This window comes from Lygodium microphyllum, chromosome 5, assembly GCF_053477565.2.
Source record: "Lygodium microphyllum isolate KBCC chromosome 5, Lygodium_microphyllum_v1.1.10, whole genome shotgun sequence".
In the NCBI taxonomy this organism is placed as follows: domain Eukaryota; kingdom Viridiplantae; phylum Streptophyta; class Polypodiopsida; order Schizaeales; family Lygodiaceae; genus Lygodium; species Lygodium microphyllum.
In genome coordinates, this window is record NC_141139.1 from 70,064,468 (window position 1) to 70,074,484 (window position 10,017).

Below are 10,017 nucleotides of genomic sequence, written 5' to 3' on the forward strand. Positions count from 1 at the left end.
TTGCACTATGCACCACCAAATGCTCTACTTTAGATCAAGAGGCATGCATCCCCAACCATTTAGCATCAATAGGCATCAAGTAGCGACCACATAAGCATAATCCATAAGTATTTAAACCTGAAGAGTATGTGCTGCCCTGTTTTCCAGTCTTTTGTCTAAAATTTCCAGCCATCAAACTAATGGCAATCACCTCCAATGACCAAGATCAGTGCTTAGCATGAGAACCAAGCATCCAAATGTAGTAATGATCACTTATGAGCTACCAAGAAGCATGGAGAGCCAAAGGATGGGTTGGTTGGAAACTGCCAGCAAATAGGCACAGTTTGGCAGCATTACCTTGGCTATGTGGAGTCAAAACATGCCACGACCTCTAATGTTGTGGGTATGGGAAATGTAGGGGGCATCAATGGGGTGCCTATTAATGCTCCAAGGTAGCCTCTAATCAAGCTCGGAGGGTAGAGAACAAGCATATATTCAAAAAATGAGTGAAAAAAGCCCTATTTTGCCTTACTTGTGTGCCCAAAGCTCTCCAAAATGAGCTCAAGAATAGCTCAAGCAATTTCCCGATGGAGCTCAAATGCTTTCTTGATGAATTTCAAGAGAGAGGAGATCACGACAAACCTTCCAAGGTGAGATATGGCTGTCAAGGATTACATTTTGCAAGCTTGACTGTTGGTTGGAAGATCCCCAAAGCTATCTTTCCCACTGATGACTGCTCCAGCTTCTCAAGCTCCGAAAATGCCAAGCTCTGATACTAGTTTGAAGTGAATTGATCGATGGAGTGCAGAGCTTCAATGGATGCAATGATGCAGGTATATCAATAAAGGTACAACCCCAAAGGGTGCCCAGACAATGGGTGGGCATAGTGGCCCTTTATTCCCAATGATGAAGCATAAGAACTTGCATTCTCCTCCTTGAATTCTTGTGTAGTTATTTTACTACACAAGTTAGCATGCACCAACTCTAGAGGAGCCTTGCTCTGTTCTTGCTTTCTTGTGGAAATACCTTTCTCTATTGCTTGCCCATCATAGAGGCTTCATATGGTTCCTTCATTTTAGTTATGCAAGTAGATAAGAAACCATATCTTGCTTATGCATCTCTTTCAACATTGTAAATCTAATGTAATGAAATCTTTTATGCCAAAGTTTACTTGTGTCTATACCAGTAGTGGTTGTAAGAGCATTTAACTTATAGAGATCATTCCTTCTTTCTCCTTTGATGTGACAACTTTGCTAGCACTGTCAATAATTTTTGCACCTATCTTGATGAACCTCACTTAATGACCAAGATCAATTATGGAAGCAATTGATAACACCTTTCTCTTAATCTCTAGAATGTACAACACTTTTGAAAGCTTTTTGAGTTCCGCATTTATAGCAACAAAGAAAATAGTACTTATGCTCTTAGTATGCCATTTTGCATCGTTTGGAACCATCATAATGATGGATTCTTACAAAGGCTACATAGAACTCTATAGACCTTTCTTGTAGGGAGGTGCCACTATCCAATACCCATGAGTTAGTGGTAGATACTTCTTGCATTGAGGAATACACTTCCTCAATGGTCGCCATGGGTAACTCCGTTTTACTTCAACCGTATTGGTTGTCTCTTTCCCTTTAGTTTTGAGGGTGCCAATCTTTTCATCTGCCTTCTTAACACAATAATATGTAATTGTATGTCCTTTCTTATTGTAGTAGAAGTACTCTCCTTGAAACCTTTTCTTACCACCCTTCTTCTTTTTGTTACCATTGGTAGAGGAACCACCTTCACCTTTGGCATTGGTAGAGAATACAACATTTCCACTATTGTGATCTTCTTAGGCTTTAAACCACAATTCCTCCTCCATTAGTAGTGTATAAAATTCCTCACATGTCAAAGCATGGGGTCTTACATGAGTGTTTGTGACAATTGTGAGTCCATCAAACCTTGGTGGGAAAATCCAAAGACACCTCCTCACTAGCTCCTCACTAGTCTTTTGTATCCTAGTGCCATCTATCTGGTTGTGCAGATTCTTGATCCAAGTGTGATGAACACTTCAATAGTCACTTCTTTAGCAAATATATCTGATACTAGTTGATTCCCCAGGTTTTGAATTTATATTTGATTTTGTGTTTCATTTTGACTTCTTAGTACATTCCAAGCCTCTAATGCCTTGGTTGTGTGTTGAATCAAAGTCAAAAAATTATCAAAACAATTTGTAACTATGGCACACAATGCATTTGCATTCCTTTGTTTCCAATCTTATAGAAGATCTACATTTTGAGGAATCATGACTCTCGAATTTGCTAGGTCGATGGTGGGTTGTGGTTCTGGGTCAATCCTAGGTACCCTCTTTAGAAGCTCATAAAACTCAATGATAGCTGTAATTTAAAACTCCTACAAAGTGTAGTTTGTACCATCTAACTTACCTTTGCTCAAGGTTGGTGGATAGATCCTTTATGTTTGAATTGCCAATATAGTAGTACCACGACATGATGTGCTAGATGACATTGCTCTTCTTTGCCTGTTGAAGCCCTTACCTCTTATTCACTATTCACTCCTTAGAGCCCCTGGGCTCTAATACCATATAAAAATACATGGCACAACGAACAAGATATAAGCAAGGCATAGAAAATACAAAGAAAGGATGAGAAGAACATAACATTTCTAATTTTAAATAAACTAATATAAAGATAGTTGTATCCACTTGTGCACTTTTGATGTAAAGCTTAGATAGAGATCTAAATAGATAATAGGTGAAGAGCTTAAGGCTTGGTGGAAGAAGTATAACTAGGTAAAAGATAGATTGGTGATGGTTTTGGAGGGGTATTTATTTTATAGCCCAAGAAGGTAGTTTAGTTGTCCAGTTTGACTATATTATGAACCGCCCCTAGTCAAATTTAATGAATGTTTCAAGGAACATATCCTTTACACTAAAGATCCTTGTTAACTCCCACATCTCCCAACTCGATGCATTGTGCCTCGAGTTGCTACTAGTATAACTACTCTATCTAACCCAAAGACTAGATCCATAAAGGTCATTTTTTTGCAATTTCATCACATAGACCTTATTTGACATACAAGTTGGGCCCAATCAATATCTAAGCTCATATATGGCTTCTCCTCATAATGGGAATCTTACAACTTAGAGCACCATGGATCATTGGTGGCACCATATGAGGGTGGGACATTGAGCATATCTAATAAAGAGAAAAAGTGTGAAGACCCTTTTCACATGGTATAAGCCTAACATTATTTGCCTTCATGAAGTGAAATGTGGGCAGTAGGCTAAGTTTTCTATTCCAAGATATAAATGATTTCTTGATACTCTAGTATGAAAAGAATTGATATGGATATGCAATGAAAGGGAGAATGGCACAAGATATGGAGGCTCAAGTAAATTTATTCTTCTTCATCTTCATTCTTTTCTTTCTTCCATTGTCTATTATACACACAAAGTAGCTTTCTAAAGTGATAGATAACTTTTGACCTTTAAGTGTGTTCACAAACAATCTATATTTTATTAATGCATACATAGGATATAGACTTAACCTATGTCTTATTTCTCAACAATCCCTCTCAAGCTCAGAATGAGCTTGCAAATACAATATTCCAAATGCACTTCTAAAGTACTCAAACTTATATTTACCTAATGCTTTGGTAAAGATATTTGCGACTTAGTCATTAGTTTTGACATATATCAAGTCTATCTCTCCATCCATGACGTTCTCTTTGATAAAATGGTAGTGTAGTTCAATATGCTTTGTCCTTGCATGGTAGACTGGGTTCTTTGCCAATATGGTACTCCTAATGTTATCACAATACATGATAGGTCCACCATCTATCTCAATCCCCATATAACATACTAGCAGTCTCAGCCATGTCTGCTCACATGTTGCCAATGCTATACCTCTATATTCTACTTCTATACTAGACAAAGCAACTGTGGGTTGCTTCTTGTTGCTCCAACTCACCATTGCTAAACCAAATGACAAAGCATAACCATTGCTGGTTCCATAATGATTGCTACTCAATCTGCATTTGTGTATCCAAACAATGTAGGCTCGATTTATTTCTCATAGAATAAGCCAAAGCTAATTGCCTTCGTTACATATCTTAAGACTCGCTTCACTACTGCATCCAAATGTGACTTGCATGGATTTTGTATGAATTGGATTATCAATCCCATTGAATTATTTACGTTTGGTCTTGTTATAATTAGGTAGATAAAGCTACCAACCATCTTCCTAAACATAATAACCTCCTCAACAGACTATCCATCATCCATTAACTTTATGTTTTGATCCAATGGTATGCCCTTTGGTTTACATGTTGTCATCCCATACTTCTTGACGTCTCGAATGATTTTTGTCTTTGCACTAACGAAATTCAATGTGGAGTATCAATCACTTCAATGCCTAGAAAGTATCTCAATAAACTAAGGTCTTTGACGCCAAATTCCTTATGCAACATGTGTTACTTTAGAAATCTCTTTCTCAATGGTATCTGTATGTATTGATAAGATCATCAACATAAATGACCACAACAACCATTCCATACTTTAGATGCTTGATATAAAGTGAATAATAAGCCATGCTTTGCTGAAATCCCATGCTGTATAAAAACTTGTTGATCCTTTCATACCAAGCTCTAGGTGCTTGCTTGAATCCATACAATGCTTTATTTAAGTTACATACATACTGTGGATACTTAAGGTGTAGGTGCATACCCTTCTAGCTATTCCATATATACTTTCACTTCCAATGTACCATTCAAGAAGGCATTCTTAACATCCATTTGATATAACTTTTAGCCATAAATAGAAGGTAAGGTAATCAACAATCTCACTGTAGTCATCTTTGCCATTGGACTAAATGTCTCGTTATAGTCCAATCCATATATCTGTGCATAAACCTTTGTAACTGTTAACTCCAACATGAAGAAAGCAAAAGGAAATAAAAAAGACGCAGGGAAAAGGCAGAAAAAAGGTAGCTTGACAGAAAAAAGAAGAGGAGAAAAGGCCAAAAGAGCAGGGCAACCTTAAAAAGCCCAAGGCAAATGCAAAAGGGGAAGGGTGCATTTTAAAATACAAAGGCGCACCCTAAAATCTTGTAAAAGAGTGCCAGGCGGTGGAAAATCCGAAAAGCTAAAATAGAAGACAAGAACAAAGGCCAAGGCAAGAGAAATGGAAGACAAAGGCGTGCAAGGAAAAGCGCAAGTCAAAACTTTTGTAAAAGAGCGCAAGCGTGGCAAAAAGTGGCTCTCCTCTTCTTCTTCTTCTTCTTGTTCTTGCTTGCTTGAGCTTGTGCTTGAGAGAGGGAGTGTGAGAGTGTGAGGGAGTGAGTGTGCGAGGGTGAGGGACCGTGGGGTGGAGAAGCTCTCCATCTTCTCCTCTCTTCTTCTCTTCTCTTCTCTTCTCTTCTCTTGCTCATGGTGATGGAGCTTGGAGCGTGGAGCTTGAGGATGGAGCTTGCTTGAAGCTTGCACTTAGATCGTGGAGCTACCGGAGTGCACGGGAGAGGAGGTAACTCGAACATCATGGAGGTAAGCTCACTACACCCGTAGATATGGATGGCACGTCGGCTATGTGAGAGGTAGCCATTAGTGCTCGGCTTGGAATGCTTGAAACAATAAGCGATCCGTGGGTCTTGGCGGTTGAGCGAAAGCTCCCACATTTTGGTTCCATTGCCGAGACCAATGGATTCAAGCCTTGAGCGCTTGCACGCTTTGAATCAAGCATCAAAGTAAGGGTTTTTCTCTGAACCGGTGCTTGAGATAGGTAGGAAGTGAGGGGGTTGAAGATGGTATTCGATCTCCTTGGGAAGTAGGTTTTTTGCTTTTTGAGAGTTATGTTGTGAGATGGAGTAGTGTAGGTGTTTACTTTGTGATTTGGATGCATTAGAGTAGGAGAAAACAAAGAAAAACAAAGAAAATAAGCATTAGGGTTACTATTGCAAAACAGGGCAAGAATCGTGCAAAAGTGGTAAAAAACTCGCTTGTGATGCCTAAGATCTGTAAGTGAGTTATTGGGGGTGCCAATAACACACTTGGAAAAGGGTATAAGGGCCAAAAGTGGCAAGAAAGGCCACATTGTGCATTGCAGGGTTTCAGGAGAGCAGGAGAGAAGAGGAAAGCTTGGCGAGGGAATTCACTTCAATCTTGGCATCAAAGAGATCTTTGGCTAGCCTAGGTAATTCTACACCTCCCCCTACAATAGTAGGACCAATCTGGAGCTGCTCAACAAGGGGGAAGGCCTCCAGCGCCCTGCATGACGAATTTCATCAGCGTTGGCAAAAACACACGCACGTCACTCGGCGCGTCCGAGTCACGATGACTCTGGTCCGAGGCCCAGACTCGGCCCTCGGACTGCTTGACTAGACCCACTCAATCACTACCATTCGGACGCCCATGCTCGAGGCGTCCGAATCGAGCACTTGGACTAGCCACTCGGCCCTCTGACTCCGGCCTCGGCCCACTTGGCCCTCTGACTCGACCTCGGCCCACTTGGCCCTCGGACATTGGGGTCGGACCGGCCGAATTTTTCATTTGGACAGTCACACACGACCCTTACCACTTGGTCATCGGACGTGCCGAATCGGGAACTCGGAGCCGGCAACTCGGACCAGTTGGGCCAAGTGTGCAGTTTGACCAAATTTTCAGAAAACTTTACCTGACCTAGCCAACACTCAGCAACGCGAACTGTAGAAAGCCCTTAGGACACTCAGAACGCGATTCTGGCACACGGAATAGGCAAAATCGTAGGGCGCAGTTGCTTAGTAGCTAGAGGCAGGCAATTGCGAGACCAGGGACTTAGACGCAATCCGCCGAGTAGGAAAGCCTGATTAGACCCAAAAACGAACGAGGCAATGAATTGGAAAAAGAGCGCCGAGCCCTGAAATTGACCCCACAGGCTACATAGAGCGAAAGGCGCATCGCAGATCCACAACTGGGCCGAAACCTCGAGCAAGTGATTCAAGATTTGGTGGAATGATCCTCCAAGTTGTGCATGGTGCCTACCATAACGACCCTGCGGCTCGAGGAGGGGATCGCCTCCCGGACCGGACCCCCACAAAGGGGGCCTTGCCCCCTCCATTTCCGCCCCAAGTAGGTTGGAGAGAGAACGCGTGCTGTGATAGGCCCTCCAACTTAGACCCTCGGGCAGTAATGGCCCTATGCGAGCATGGAGGCTTCCTTGAAAAGGAGCAACCAGAAGCCCGCACCCGAATAGAGGCAAACAGAGACCCTAGAACCTTAACGGGCCAATCTAGCCATCAAGGGCAAAAAGGCCGCACTACAAGGACACATGTACATTGTGTTCAAACTACGTCTAGTCAAAGTGGAATGCAACATCATCAAGCTACCAATGCAGAGGTGACTAGACATGACAGTCCTGACGATAGATGTACTCTAAGCAGTGCTGCACAGAAAACCTAAGATCTCCGTGGAGAATCCACGTCTGACTGTGCAGCTAGGGACTCAAGGGCATGTATAAGAGGGCTTGAAGTCGTAAATCAAGACCCGGACGATGAAGACATAGTACCACCTGCTTATCTTATGGTCAAACTCACCGCAAAAAGAGAGCATAGTGTTGATGCTCCCATTGATGAAGGAGCATATTTCAATGTCATGACTTACGAAGCATGGACCCTACTAGGTCAACGAGAGCTCCAACCGACTGATGCAACTCTTAAGCCTCACGGGGGAAGTCCACTAGCACTTCTAGGGAAGTGCAAAATCCTGGTTACTATTGAAACAGAGAGCTTGCCAGTCCTGTTCTATGTTCCTCCAAATAGCAAGAATTATGGAACGGAAATCCTCCTAGGAAGGCCCTTCAAAAAGGCAACGCAGTGTGAAGCCAACTATATAGCACAGAGGATACATCTAGCACTACTAGGTGCGAGGATAATCGCGACCTTTAGCGAGGGTGACCTCGCCAGGCCTCGAGGGAAGGGCAAGGAGCATTCTGACATACCAAGCAGGCCTAGTGATGAGAGCAGGGAATTGTTGAAAGAGTTGATGCAAGTGCAAGTTGAACGGAGAGAACTAGTAAGTGAGGCCATACTGGAAACAAAAGGTAGGAGATAAGCCCAAGGATAGGGCTTGGACTTATAAATATCGTAGAAGATCACGAAAGAAGCCCAAGCCTTATAACCGAAGGCATCCAGGGAGAGCACACATGACGCCATGATGGATATCCAAGGCACTGCTTCGTGCTCAAGGGTATTATGCAGGAAATCGATGGATTTGGGTGCCAAAACCCCCTGCTAAACCACCTCGGTCAGGAGCCCAAATTAGGTCAAAAGAAACAAGGCATGGGAGGATCTCTAAACGAGAACCCGAGCCTCAGACCAAAAATATTGGAGTGATAGCGCCCCTCACAAATGAAATCAAGAAACCAAACATGACCCATCAAATACTAGATCCATAGCCTAGCGTGCCAAACAAGCGGATATCAGAGGGATCCATCGAATGCGCACGAGGCCCACTAGTGGCCAAGGAGCATTTGACTTTCCAAGAGGACAAGGAGCACTACAAGCACAATGTCACTCATGATAGGGCTGATTGCTCGGCAAAGCTAACGACGGAATCCCTCAACGATCACAAGCAAATCATTCAGCCGGAGCCAGGTCTGCCTAAAAGTCCTAGGCCCCCTCTCTTCCCAACCAGACCCTGGAGACACAAGGACAGCCGTCAAGGGCAGGGGCTCACTCCCAACCTCTGTCTCCATTAAAGCTTCCAAATACCCAAGAGGAGAAACAAGACACTGGCCACAGCTCTCGACCCAAGGATATTCCTGTGCGACCCAATGTGACTGGATCAACTCAGGATCAATCCACGCAGATGAGTGTTCAGAGGACAACAAAAGACACGTCCACATCCGATCGCCCCAGGGACTCCACACTGCTATGCACCAAGAGTGCCCAATCCACTAAACTCAATGCCACTGCTCCCAACCAGGGATCGCAACTGTCACAGCCCTCAGCTGTGACCATGCCCTTTGTAGAACGTGTCCCTGACACTTCATTTGAGGAGGAGGTGCCACAACCAGTAGCCTTGACAACTCCCATTCGTCCCAAGCACCTGAAGCCTAGGCTCAAGGAGAAACCCCTCAAGGGTGTGGCCAAGGAAAGGATGCACCAAACCACTCAACCTAGCGAGGCTATTCAACGGGCCACAGCCATGTCCCATGAGGGCACACTAGAGAAAGGAAGTGTTAAGGCCCAACCAAGCACAACAATGGTTGACCTAGTCCAAGGTCTTGAACCATTGAGAGATATGCCTTCACTGACCAAGAGAAAGAGGAGAAAACAACGCAAACAATAGCACCTACAGGTGGTCATGGACCCCAAGAGCGTTGAAACCAAGAGCGCTGGAGAGCTAGGGAATAAAGCATCATGTCCACTCACCACTGAACCCATTGATGTCTCTCCTAATGGCAATGAAACCTCAGACATATCCGTGGGCTCTGACAAATCAAAGCAGTCGTTACCATCAATGGCTGCTTGCAACACTCTATCCATTGACAATAGAACTTGCATTGACAAATCAAGAGTGGATACAACACTGTCACAACAGGGTGACGAATTCACACCAGTCACATCCAAGGAGAACCATGACGCAATAACGAAGCCTCAAGAGAAACATGGAAACCCCAAGAGCATGAGCAATCCTAGCATTGACCAATCTTGCTCATCTAGGCTTGAACCCCTAGCTATGCTAAAGCCTAGGCAAACTCCTAGAAGTTTGCATGAGATGGAAACCGAGCAAGCCCTCGTTGAACATAGAAGTGTCGCAGAATGCTTAACTGAGTTAGATGCTAGGCTCAAGGTGTTCGCACGTGTCTACGTCCTTGCGGACATGGGCGCATTCCCTAAGAAGCAACTTGGAGACTACTTGCCCTTTCGTTTATCTTGGGAAGAGCAGGAACACCTCGACGAGCACTATAGCAGGCTCTTGTACGAAAGCTTGTGACTCATCTCAGGTGAGGAAGCAGACGAACTACGCTTAACTGACACGTTCAATGAGGTGCTCTGCCAA